The 14,140-nt window shown below is 37.8% G+C and overlaps 1 non-coding gene across 1 annotated transcript; it reads left to right on the top strand.

The window, feature by feature from the left end:
• The first annotated feature begins 3,185 nt into the window (after nucleotides 1-3,185).
• On the top strand, nucleotides 3,186-3,293 carry LOC112780177 (small nucleolar RNA R71). Its single transcript, XR_003191031.1, has one exon. It is a non-coding gene; the product is annotated as a small nucleolar RNA R71 (small nucleolar RNA).
• The last annotated feature ends 10,847 nt before the right edge of the window (nucleotides 3,294-14,140 follow it).

Genomic DNA, 14,140 nt, shown 5'->3' with positions numbered 1-14,140 from the left:
CTTCCACACATATGTCCATGAGGACTTGGTCCAACCTTTGATTAAAGTTGACCCTTCTAGTGTAGGGGCGTGCATCTCCTTGCATCATAGGCAAGTTAAACGCCAACCTCACATTTTCCAGACTAAAATCTAAGTATTTCCCCCGAACCATTGTAATATAATTCTTTGGGCTTGGGTTCTTACTTTGATCATGGTTCCTAGTGATCCATGCATTCGCATAGAACTCTTGAACCATTAGGATGCCGACTTGTTGGATGGGGTTTGTTAGAACTTCCCAACCTCTTCTTTGGATTTCATGTCGGATCTCCGGATACTCATTCTTCTTGAGCTTGAAAGGGACCTCGGGGATCACCTTCTTCTTGACCACAACATCATAGAAGTGGTCTTGATGAGCTTTGGAGATGAATCTTTCCATCTCCCATGACTCGGAGGTGGAAGCTTTTGTCTTCCCTTTCCCTTTTCTAGAGGATTCTCCGGTCTTGGGTGCCATCAATGGTAATGGAAAAACAAAAAGCTTATGTTTTTACCACACCAAACTTAGAATATTGCTCGCCCTCGAGCAAGAGAAGAAAGAATAGATGAAGAAGAAGAAGAAAATATGGAGGAGAGGGGGGAGGGGTGTATTCGGCCAAGAAGGGGAAGAGAGGGTTGTGTTGTGTGAAAATGAAGAAGAATGGAGGGATTTATATAGGGAAGGGAGGGGGTAAGGTTCGGCCATAAGGGTGGGTTTTGGGTGGGAAATTGATTTTGAATTTTGAAGGTAGGTGGGGTTTATGAGGTAGGTTTATGGGGAAGAGTGGATGGATGTGAGTGGTGAAGTGGTTATAGGGAAGAGAGATTGAGGTGATTAGTGAAGAGTTTTGGGGAAGAGTGTTTATGGGATTGTGTGAAAGAGGGGTGAGAAGAAGTGAGTGGAGGTAGGTGGGGATCCTGTGGGGTCCACAGATCCTGAGGTGATCCTGTGGGGTCCACAGATCCTAAGGTGTTCAAGGATTTACAACCTTGCACCAAATTAGGCATGCAAAATGCCCTTGCACACAACTCTGGGCATTCAGCGCCAGATTGGTGCTTGTTCTGGGCGTTGAACGCCCATTTGTTGCCCATTTCTGGCGTTGAACGCCAGAACCATGCTTGTTCTGGGCGTTCAGCGCCAGCTCTTCTCCAGGGTGCAATTATGGCGTTCAAACGCCCAGATGCTGCCCATTTTGGGCATTCAGCGCCAGAACTATGCTCTGTTCTGGCGTTGAACGCCAGCCAGATGCTTCTTACTGGCCTTTAAACACCAGTAAGGTCTTCCTCTAGGGTGTGATTTTTCTTCTGCTGTTTTTTATTCCGTTTTCAATTTTTATATTTATTTTATGACTCCACATGATCATGAACCTAATAAAACATGAAAGAACAAGAAAAATAAAATTAGATAAATAAAAATTGGGTTGCCTCCCAACAAGCGCTTCTTTAATGTCAATAGCTTGACAGTGGGCTCTCATGGAGCCTCACAGATGTTCAGAGCATTGTTGAGACTTCCCAACACCAAACTTAGAGTTTGGATATGGGAGTTCAACACCAAACTTAGAGTTTGGTTGTGGCCTCCCAACACCAAACTTAGAGTTTGACTGTGGGGGCTCTGGTTGACTCTGTTTTGAGAGAAGCTTACTGTGCCTCTTTTTCATGTTTACAGAAGGGTAACCTTGAGTTGTAAACACAAGGGAGTCCTCATTCAATTGAAGGACTAATTCACCTCTGTCAACATCAATCACAGCTCTTGCTGTGGCTAGGAAGGGTCTTCCAAGGATGATGGATTCATCCTCATCCTTCCCAGTATCAAGGATTATGAAATCAGCAGGGATGTAAAGGCCTTCAACCTTTACTAACACGTCCTCTACTTGTCCATAAGCCTATTTTCTTGAATTGTCTGCCATCTCTAATGAGATTTTAGTAGCTTGCACCCCAAAGATTCCCAGTTTCTCTATTACAGAGAGGGGCATGAGGTTTATCCCTGAACCAAGGTCACACAAAGCCTTTTCAAAGATCATGTTGCCTATGGTACAAGGTATTACAAACTTTCCAGGATCCTGTTTCTTCTGAGGAAATGTCAGTTGATCCAGATCACTTAGTTCATTGGTGAACAAGGGAGGTTCATCTTCCCAAGTCTCAATACCAAATAATTTGGCATTCAGCTTCATGATTGCACCAAGGTACTTGGTAACTTGCTCTTCAGTAACATCCTCATTCTCTTCAGAAGATGAATACTCGTCAGAGCTCATGAAGGGCATAAGGAGGTTCAATGGAATCTCTATGGTCTCTAGATGAGTCTCAGATTCCTTTGGTTCCTCAAAAGGAAACTCCTTATTGATCACTGGACGTCCCAGGAGGTCTTCCTCACTGGGATTTACGTCCTCCCCTTCCTCTCCAGGTTCGGCCGTGTTGACTATGTCAATGGCCTTGCACTCTCCTTTTGGATTTTCTTCTGTATTGCTTGGGAGAGTACTAAGAGGGATTTCAGTGATCCTTTTACTCAGCTGGCCCACTTGTGCCTCCAAATTTCTAATGGAGGACATTGTTTCATTCATGAAACTTACAGTGGCCTTAGATAGATCAGAGACTAAGTTTGCTAAATTAGAGATATTTTGTTCAGAGTTCTCTGTCTGTTGCTGAGTGGATGATGGAAAAGGTTTACTATTGTTAAACCTATTTCTTCCACCATTATTAAAGCCTTGTTAAGGCTTTTGTTGATCCTTCCATGAGAGATTTGGGTGATTTCTCCATGAGGGATTATAGGTGTTTCCATAAGGTTCACCCATGTAATTCACCTCTGCTATTGCAGGGTTTTCAAGATCATAAGCTTTTTCTTCAGAAGATGCCTCTTGAGTACTGTTGGATGCAGCTTGCATTCCATTCAGACTCTGAGAAATCATATTGACTTGCTGAGTCAATATTTTATTCTGAGCCAATATGGCATTCAGAGTATCAATTTCAAGAACTCCCTTCTTCATAGGCGTCCCATTACTCACAGGATTCCTCTCAGAAGTGTACATGAACTGGTTATTAGCAACCATGTCAATGAGTTCTTGAGCTTCTGCAGGTGTTTTCTTTAAGTGAATGGATCCACCTGCAGAGGTATCCAATGACATTTTAGCTAATTCAGACAGACCATTATAGAATATGTCCAGGATAGTCCATTCTAAAAGCATGTCAGAAGGACACTTTTTGGTCAGTTCTTTGTATCTCTCCCAAGCTTCATAGAGGGATTCACCTTCTTTCTGTCTGAAGGTCTGAACATCCACTCTAAGCTTACTCAGCTTTTGAGGAGGAAAGAACTTGGCTAAGAAAGCCTTGACCAGCTTATCCCAAGAGTTCAGGCTATCCTTAGGTTGAGAGTCCAACCATATTCTAGCTCTGTCTCTCACAGCAAAAGGGAAAATCATGAGCCTGTAGACTTCAAGATCTACTCCATTAGTCTTAACAGTATCACAGATCTGCAAGAATTCAGTTAAGAACTGAAAAGGATCTTCATATGGAAGTCCATGAAACTTGCAGTTCTGCTGCATCAGAGAAACTAATTGAGGTTTCAGCTCAAAATTGTTTGCTCCAATGGCAGGAATGGAGATGCTTCTTCCATGTAAATTGGAATTAGGTGCAGTAAAGTCACCAAGCATCCTCCTTACATTATTATTATTTTTGGCTGCCATCTCCTCTTCCTGTTCGAGAATTTCTGAAAGGTGCTTGCTGGATTGTTGTAATTTAGCTTCTCTTAGTTTCCTCTTCAGAGTCCTTTCAGGTTCTGGATCTGCTTCAACAAGAATATTCTTGTCCTTGCTCCTGCTCATATGAAGGAGAAGGAGACAGAAAAATAATAATAGGGATCCTTTTTACCACAGGTATAGAGGTTCCCCTGTGTGAGTAGAAGAAAAGAAGAAGAAAAAATTCGAACACAAATGGAAGAGGGGGTTCGAATTTGGGTGAGATGAAGTGTTAGTAGATGAATAAATAAATAGAAGGAGATAAGAGAGAGAGAGAATTTTCGAAAATAATTTTTGAAAAAGAGTTAGTGATTTTCGAAAATTAAAATCAAAAATTAAAATAATTAGTTAATTAAAAAGAAATTTTGAAAAAGAGGGAAGATATTTTCGAAAATTAGAGAGAGAGAGAGAGAGAGAGAGAGAGAGAGAGAGTTAGTTAGGTAGTTTTGAAAAAGATAAGAAACAAACAAAAGTTAGTTAGTTAGTTGAAACAAATTTTGAAAATCAATTTTTGAAAAGATAAGAAGATAAGAAGTTAGAAAAGATATTTTAAAATCAAATTTTTGAAAAAAGATAAGATAAGGAGATATTTTTGAAAAGATATGATTGAAATTATTTTTGAAAAAGATTTGATTTTTAAAATCACAATTAATGACTTGATTCACAAGAAATCACAAGATATGATTCTAGAACTCAAAGTTTGAATCTTTCTTAACAAGCAAGTAACAAACTTGAAATTTTTGAATCAAAAACATTAATTGATGATGTTATTTTCGAAAATTAGGAGATAAAGATAAGAAAAAGATTTTTGAAAAATATTTTTAAAATTTTCGAAAATAAATAAGAAAAAATGAAAAAGATTTGATTTTTGAAAAAGATTTTTGAAAAAGATAAGATTTTTAAATTGAAAATTTGATTTGACTCATAAAAACAACTATATTTTAAAAAGTTTTGAAAAAGTCAACTCAAATTTTTGAAATTTATGAGTGAAAAAGGGAAAGATATTTTTTGTTATTTTTTAATTTTTAATGATGAGAGGGAAAAACATGAAAAAGACTCAATGCATGAAAATTTTGGATCAAAACAATGAATGCATGCAAGAATGCTATGAATGTCAAGATAAACACCAAGAACACTTTGAATGTCAAGATGAACATCAAGAACTTATTTTTAAAAAATTTTTAATGCAAAAAAAACATGCAAGATACCAAACTTAAAAATTTTTCATGTATAGACACTACGAATGCAAGAATGCATATGAAAAACAAGAAAAGACACAAAACATGAAAACATCAAGATCAAACAAGAAGACTTACCAAGAACAACTTGAAGATCATGAAGAACACTATGAATGCATGAATTTTTCGAAAAATGCAAGATGAATATGCAATTGACACCAAACTTTCAACTTGACTCAAGACTCAAACAAGAAACATGAAATATTTTTTATTTTTATGATTTTTTTATTTTTTTGGATTTTTGTATATTTTTTTCGAAAAAACATATAGGAAAAAGAAAATAAGGATTTCAAAATTTTTTAATATGAATTCCAGGAATCTTGTATTCTTAGTCTAAAGCTCCAATCCAAGGGTTAGGCATGGCTTAATAGCCAGCCAAGCTTTAGTATGTAACTCAGACATGCCACGGCTGACATTCCAATTAACTTGCCTCTATGCTGATGGTTGGAACCCCCTATCCAAAAGAATTAGACATGGCTTTACAGCCAGCCAGGCTTCAACATGCTTCATGAAACTCTAGAATTCATTCTTAAAAATTCTGAAGAAAAATATATTTTTGAAAAGATTTAATTTTTTTTTTTCGAAAACAGATGAGAAATTTTTGAAAGGTTTTTGAAAAATTTTTGAAAATAAAACAAAAAGAAAATTACCTAATCCGAGCAACAAGATGAACCGTCAGTTGTTCAAACTCGAACAATCCCCGGCAACGGTGCCAAAAACTTGGTGCACGAAATTGTGATCTCAGGCAACGGTGCCAAAAACTCTATACGCACATCTTAATAAATCGTTTTTCATTCACAACTTCGATACAACTAACCAGCAAGTGCACTGGGTCGTCCAAGTAATAAACCTTACGTGAGTAAGGTCGATCCCACGGAGATTGTTGGTATGAAGCAAGCTATGGTCACCTTGTAAATCTCAGTCAGGCGGATATCAAAATAGTTATGGAGTTTTCGAACATAAATAATAAATAGATAGAAAATAAGGATAGAAATACTTATGTAATTCATTGGTTAGAATTTCAGATAAGCGTATAGAGATGCATTCGTTCCTCTGAACCTCTGCTTTCCTGCTGTCTTCATCCAATCAATCTTACTCCTTTCCATGGCTGGCTTTATGTAAGGACATCACCGTTGTCAATGGCTACTTTTTATCCTCTCTGGAAAATGGTCTGATGCGCTGTCACTGCATGGCTAATCGTCTGGAGGCATCACCCTTGTCAATGGCTGCATCCCATCCTCTTGTGAAAATGGTCCAAATGCTCTGTCACAGCACGGCTAATCATCTGAGGTTCTCGATCATACTGGAATAGGATTCACCCTCCTTTTGCGTCTGTCACTACGCCCAGCACTCGCGAGTTTGAAGTTCGTCACAGTCATTCAATCCCAGAGTCCTACTCGGAATACCACAGACAAGGTTTAGACTTTCTGGACTCTCATGAATGCCACCATCAATCTAGCTTATACCACGAAGATTCTGATTAAGAGATCCAAGAGATACTCATTCAATCTAAGGTGGAACGAAAGTGGTTGTCAGGCACGCGTTCGTGGGAGAATGATGATGATTGTCACGTTCATCACATTCAGGTTGAAGTGCGAATGAATATCTTAGAAGCGGAATAAGTTGAATTTAATAGAAAAACAGTAGTACTTTGCATTAATCTTTGAGGAACAGCAGAGCTCCACACCTTAATCTATGGAGTGCAGAAACTCTACCGTATGAAAATACATAAGTGATAATGATTCAGGCATGGCCGAATGGCCAGCCCCCATGAAAGTCTAAGATAGCATAAAACTGATCAAAGATCTCTAATACAATAGTAAAAAGTCCTATTTATAATAAAATAGTTACTAGGGTTTACTGAAGTAAGTAATTGATGCATAAATCCACTTCTGGGGCCCACTTGGTGTGTGCTTGGGCTGAGCTTGAATGTTACACATGTAGAGGTCAATCTTGGAGTTGAACGCCAGTTTGTAACGTATTTCTGGCGTTCAACTCTGGCTTGTGACGTGTTTCTGGCGTTTAACTCCAGACAGCAGCGTAGAACTGGCGTTCAACGCCCTTTTACGTCGTCTAAACTCGGCCAAAGTATGGACTATCATATATTGCTGGAAAGCCCTGGATGTCTACTTTCCAACGCAATTGGAAGCGCGCCATTTTGAGTTCTGTAGCTCCAGAAAATCCACTTTGAGTGCAGGGAGGTCAGAATCCAACAGCATCAGCAGTCCTTCTTCAACCTCTGAATCTGATTTTTGCTTAAGTCCCTCAATTTCAGCCAGAAAATACCTAAAATCATAGAAAAATACACAAACTCGTAGTAAAGTCCAGAAATATGAATTTAACATAGAAACTAATGAAAACATCCCTAAAAGTAACTAAATTCTACTAAAAATATACTAAAAACTATGCCAAAAAGCGTATAAATTATCCGCTCATCAACTAGGCATCTGGATTCCTACAGCGGAGTAGTCCCTGGGTTCTTCTGGTTATCATTTTATGTATATATGTACTTAGCTTTCTCTCCAAGAAACTTGATTATTTTTTCCCTCATAGAGGTTACAGGAGAGTTAAGGCCTTGTTTCTATATTTTGGGTGTTTTAGGATACTTGTATATGTATGTAAATATTCTCTGGCCAGCCTTGGCTTCGCAGGCTGAGTCAGGAGCTAGTTATGCTGTATTCTTGCCTCTCTATTCACTCTTTTGCTTATTCATATCTATAACCTTTAGGTTTCTTAGCACGCAAGTAATTCCGTTCTCTAAGTGTTGCGCTTTTTATTTTGCAATTTTTCTTACCCGTTTTTCAAGGCTCCTAATATATTATATTTTTCCACTATTATACATATGTATTTACTGATTAGAGGTCCGTAACACCACACTACCTCTGTTCTACGACATAAGCGTAAAGCTCTGAGTAGTAGGGTGTTACAGGTCAGACTTATAACAGAGGAGGGAGTCAAAGAGGGAGAGGTCAGGCATGTCTGTACACTTTGACATGTCAGGATGCTCAAGCTTCTAATGTTGTGGTGGCAGGTACTTTACAAGTTTGTTCTTTATATGCTCGAGTGTTATTTGATACGAGTTCTCATTATTCATATGTATCTCCATATCTTGCATCTCATTTCGATAAACAACCTGAACTGTTATCTCACCCATTTCATGTTGGCACTCCACTTGGAGTCTCCATGGTGGTTGGGGTCGTGTATCGATCTTGTGTTGTTAGAATTAATATGGTTGATACCTTAGCTGACTTAATTCTTCTAGAACCAATGGAAGATATTGATGTTATCCTAGGTATGGATTGGTTAGCAGCTTGTCATGCTGATATGGGTTGTTACTCCAAAACTATGAAGTTTGACATTTCGGGTGTCTCACCTTTTATTTTTAAAGGTGACGATTGTCCCACTTTAGCTAGCATCATCTCATCTATGAGTGCTATGGAATTTATGGATAAGGAAAACCAAGAATTTTTGGCAGTAGTTAGAGATGTTAATGCTGAAGTGCCTAGTCTTGATCAGGTCCCTATTGTTAGGGAATTTCCTTACGTGTTCCTTGATGAGCTACCAAAGATGCCACCTGACCACGAAGTTGAATTTTCCATAGAATTAGTCCCGGGAGTCCAGCCTATGTCTATTCTTCCCTATCGTATGGCTCTAACTGAGTTACGAGAATTAAAGGTTCAACTCGAGGACATGCTGGAGAAAGGATTCATTCATCCTAGAACTTCTCCATGGGGACCTCCTGTTCTATTCGTAAAGAAGGATGGAACGATGCGACTATGTGTGGATTATCATCAGCTCAATAAGATAACTGTCCGTAACAAGTATCCATTGCCGAGGATTGATGATTTGTTTGATCAACTTCAGGGAGCTACCTGTTTCCCTAAAATTGACCTACGTTCAAGGTACCATCAATTGAAGATAAAAGAGAGAGACATTCCAAAAACTACCTTTCGTACTCGTTATGGACACTATAAGTTCTTAGTAATGTCCTTTGGTTTGACAAATGCGCCAGCAGCCTTCATGGATCTGGTGAACTGAGTATTCAAACCTTTCTTAGATCATTTTGTTGTCGTCTTCATCGATGACATCTTGGTATATTCGAAAAGTGCTACAGAGCATGAGTATCATTTGATGATTGTGTTACAAACCTTAAGGGATCACAAGCTTTATGCTAAGTTTTCTAAATGTGAGTTTTGGCTTGATCAAGTGACATTTTTGGGGCACATGGTATCAAAAGATGGAGTCATGGTGGATCCAAAGAAGGTTGAAGCTGCTCAGAAGTGGCCAATGCCTACTACAGTGATGGAAATTTGTAGCTTTCTAGGGTTGGATGGCTACTATCGGCGATTCATCAAGGACTTCTTGAGAATTTCTGCACCATTAACCAAGTTAATTCAGAAGAATGTAAAGTTTCAATGGCAGAAGCTTGTGAGGAAAGCTTTTAGACGCTTAAGGCTTGTCTAACCTCAGCACATGTTCTTGTTTTACCTTCTGGGTCTGGGGGATTCTCAGTCTTCTGTGATGCATCTCGGATAGAACTTGGTTGTGTATTGATGCAACACGGCTGCGTTATTGCCTATGCCTCACGACAACTCAAGAAGCATGAGTAGAATTATCCAACTCATGACCTGGAAATGGTAGCGGTCATTTTTGCTTTGAAGATTTGGAGACACTACCTTTATGATGAGACCTGTGAGATCTATATGGATCACAAGAGTTTGAAGTATATATTTCAACAGAAGGATTTAAATTTGAGGCAATAGAGATGGACGGAGTTGCTAAAAGATTACGATTGTACCATTTTGTATCATCTTGGAAAGAAATATTTAGCAGATGCCTTCAGTAGGAAATCTATGGGTAGCTTGGCCCATATCACTCTTGCAAGAAGACCAATTGTTGAAGAAGTCCATCAATTAGAGGCCTATGGAATTCAATTTGACCTTGGAGAATCAGAAGTTTTTTTAGCACTTGTTCGAGCCCAATTTTCCCTGATAGAACAGATCAAGGTTGCACAAAGTGATGACCCGAAACTAAAAAATCTTATGGAAGATGTTTGCAATGGGAGTAACTCAGACTTTTCTCTTGATCAAGATATTTTGCGTTGTGGTCAACGCTTATGTGTGCTAGATAACCACGACTTGAAGAAAGCTATTTTTGAGGAGGCTCACAATTCTAAGTACACAGTTCATCCAGGCTCCAATAAGATGTATCAAGATTTGAAACAATTGTTTTGGTGGGAAGGCATGAAGAAAGACATAGGAGTTTTTGTTTCTCATTGCTTAACTTGCCAACAGGTTAAAGCTGAACATCAAAGACCTGCTGGGTTATTGCAACAAATTGAGATACCTGAATGGAAGTGGAAAAAGATTACGATGGATTTTGCAATAGGTTTTCCTCGTAGTTTTAAAGGTTTTGATTCAATTTGGGTAATTGTGGATAGAATGACGAAGTCAGCCCACTTTCTTCCGGTGAACACAACTTTTAGTACAGCTCGGTATGCTCAACTTTATGTTGATGAGATAGTTAAACTGCATGGAATTCCAATGTCCATTATTTTAGATTGCGGACTTCAGTTCACCTCTCATTTTTGAAAATCTGTTCAGAAAGTGTTATGAACTGATGCGTGAGCATCTTTCCTATCTTTTCCTAGTGAATTTGCATTTAATTTGTTGAGTTTAATCAAGAATTAATTATCTCTTAGCCACTATGGATGCTACTTTGAGTTGTGTGCAATTCTGTTTATTTTAGGTAGTATTTGGTTGAATTTGATGGAGCTTTCACAGAAAAAGAGAAGAAGGCTATATAGGGCAGGAATGGCTTAAAGGATGGAGAGGAAGCTTGCACAAATGGAATCAGCACAAGAATTAAAGGAGATGACAGCGAGGAGCGATGCGTGCGCGTACCTGACGCTTGCGCGTGATTTGGAGATTTGCTCAGTGACGCGTGCGCGTACCTGACGCGTATGCATGACACGCAAAGAAGACCATCGACGCGTACGCATGACTGACGCGTACGCGTGACATGCGCCACGTGCAGAAAACACAAAAAACACTGATTATTTAATTAATTCTGATTTAAACTTTATTTTTATTTTAAAATAGGAAAAGATATTATTTTAGTTTTAGAAAATATATTTTAAATTAATTAGGATTAGATATAAAAGAGGAAAGAAACTTCTCTTCTGGGGGGGAACATTATTCCACTTTTCATTCCACTTCAGCCCAATTTACAGTTGACCAGAATCCTAGTTTTCACTCTTTTCCATGAGCAACTAAACCTCCACTGTTAAGGTTAGCAGCTCTATCTATTGTATAGATTGATACTATTATTTTTCTATTTTAATTCATGTATTGATTTCTATTTCAAGAATTATTTTCGTTCTTTATTTTATGAATTTGGGTGGAACGGAAGTATGACCCTCTTTTCTAATTGAATTCTTGTATAACTTGGAAAAGCTCTTTACTTGAACAACAGCTTGAAAATAATTTCTCCTAAATTCTAATTTTCTGGACTTAACGGGATACGTGACATATAATCCTCTTATATTTGGGTAATTAGGATTTTTGTGGCATAATAACTAGAATTAAACTTCACCCCCTAATTGGAATTAATTGACCAAGGAATTGGCGATTGATGAGAGTTAGAGGAGACTAGAAAGGTCTAAGGAATTAGGGTCTAGTCACATATAGTTGCCATGAATTAAATCTTGCATGATTAAAATAAATTAATAAGAAAAGTCAATCCGAAAAATAGATATCTCTAAAACCTTAACTGCCTTCTCCATATTTTATTCCCAACTTATTTACTTGCCTGTCTTCTGATATTCTAAATTACTGTTTAATACTTTTGAATACCAAAACACTCTTTTCTATTTGTCTAACTAAGTAAATTAATCAAACATTGTTGCTTAGTCCCTCAATCCTCGTGGGATCGACCCTCACTCACCTGAGGTATTACTTGGTACGACCCGGTGCACTTGCCGGTTAGTTTGTGGTTATAATTTCCGCACCAGGAACTCATCTGGATCTTAGCACAGCTTTTCACCCTTAAACTGATGGACAGTCAGAGAGGACGATCCAAATATTGGAAGACATGTTAAGGTGTTGTGTTCTAGATTTTGGTGGGAATTGGGACAATTATCTACCTTTGATCGAGTTCTCTTATAATAATAGTTATCAAGCCAGAATTCAAATGGCACCATTTGAGGCTCTTTATGGGAGAAGATGCAGGTTACCTATTCGGTGGTTTGAGGTTGGTGAGGTTAAGCTTTTGGGGCCAAATTTGGTACAAGATACAGTTGAGAAGGTTCACATAATAAGAGAACGTTTATTAGCAGCTCAAAGTAAGCAGAAGGCTTATGTTGATAACAGAAGGCGTAACTTAGAGTTTTCAGTAGGTGATCAGGTATCTCTTAGAGTGTCGCCTATGAAAGGAGTGATGAGGTTTGGAAAAAGAGGCAAGCTTAGTCCTTGCTACATTGGTCCATTTGAGATATTAGACAGAATAGGTGCAGTTGCTTACCGCTTGGTATTGCCACTTGAGTTGTCTGTGATTCATCCAGTCTTTCATGTATCAATGTTGTGCAAATACCTTTCTAACCCATCTCATGTGCTTGCACCACAAGCCATAGAGCTAAAGGAGGATTTATCATTTGAAGAGGAACCGTGGCTATAGTTGATCGCCAAGTAAAGAAACTACATTTTAAAGAGATAGCATCGGTGAAAGTTGTTTGGAAAAATCATTCAGAAGAAGAAGCAACTTGGGAGGTTGAGGATGCCATGCGCGACAAGTATCCATATTTGTTTTGAGATTGGAGGTAATTATCATATAAGTTTGAAATTCGGGGACCGAATTTCTTAAGGGGGGAGAATGTAGTAATCGAGAGAGAGAGGAAAAAAAAGGGAGAGCACGTGAGGGGCACATGCCCCACTTAAATTTTCTTTCTCTCTTGCCCCCTCCTTCGATGATCCCCTCCCCCCTTCTGTCTTTCTTTTCTTTTCATTTCTTCCCAAAAATAAAAAACTTAAAACCTTCACTTCCCTTTTCTTCCCAACTACATTTTCTCATCTCTTCTTTTTGCAACCAACTACCCAATATCATCAAACTTGCCTTCATCATCTTACTTCCTTTTTCTTCTTTACTCTATCTCTATTTATTCAAAATCTCATTTTCTTAAAACTCCCAAATCATGGAATTTCAATTTAATGAGTGCAGGAAGTATTCAACTTTGAGTTTTGATTATTATTGAGGTTTCAAGGGAACTCTTTGACTAAAAAATTAGCCATATCCCCAATTTTTATCATTCCTATATTTATGGGTATGCATAAATCTGAATTAGGGTTATTAGGGTTAGGAAATTTGGGGCTTCTGTCAAATTGAGTAAGATTTTATTAATTGACAATATTGTTAGCTTACAAATATTATTATTGTCATATTTCTAGAGTTGTAAAGTTATTGGACATCAATTGGTAGCTCGGTAGCGCGTTCAGAGTTGCTTCCAGTTCATTAGAACCAAGTTGTGAGTGGATATTATGTCTATAATTATTTTTAAGTATACTATTATCAATATTTAAATTGAATAATTATTTTTAGCATTTGAAAATATTTGATTGTTGTGATTTTTGAATAATTGGAACGGATATCGATTTCTGAAAATCTCATAATTTTATAAAGATACACACGAGACGATATTTATGTATTTTCTAAAGCATACTTGTTTTTCTTATTTGTATTTGTTAAACTTTAATTAAATTTTTAATATGCATTCTTATATATACTCTATTTTTTATGAAATTATTAATATGTTACAAGTACTAGAAATGGTTATATGTGATTTGGTTTAGATTGGTTTGGGAGGCTCTGATTAGAAAACCATAGTTAACGGCGGTTATGACGTTAACCTAGATGCATCTGGCTCAGACCTCAGCTAGCAGGAGTGTTGCTAGCCTAATGTGTAGGCCACATGTTGGATCTGTTATACCGTACGGGCACACTAAAGGAAAGGGCTACCCTTAGAGGTGGAGCTGCCCTAAGTGTGTAATATTCGATTTGATTTGACTTTTGGAATGAGAACTCTCATTTCAGTTCATTCCGCTTAATTATTTATCTATTTATTTGCATAATTAATTAATATGAATTTCTCATCTTTGGAAAGAAATATAT

Source organism: Arachis hypogaea, chromosome 19, assembly GCF_003086295.3.
Source record: "Arachis hypogaea cultivar Tifrunner chromosome 19, arahy.Tifrunner.gnm2.J5K5, whole genome shotgun sequence".
In the NCBI taxonomy this organism is placed as follows: Eukaryota; Viridiplantae; Streptophyta; class Magnoliopsida; order Fabales; family Fabaceae; genus Arachis; species Arachis hypogaea.
The sequence above is the reverse complement of the archived record's forward strand: the minus strand, read 5'-3'. Positions and strand labels throughout refer to the sequence as shown.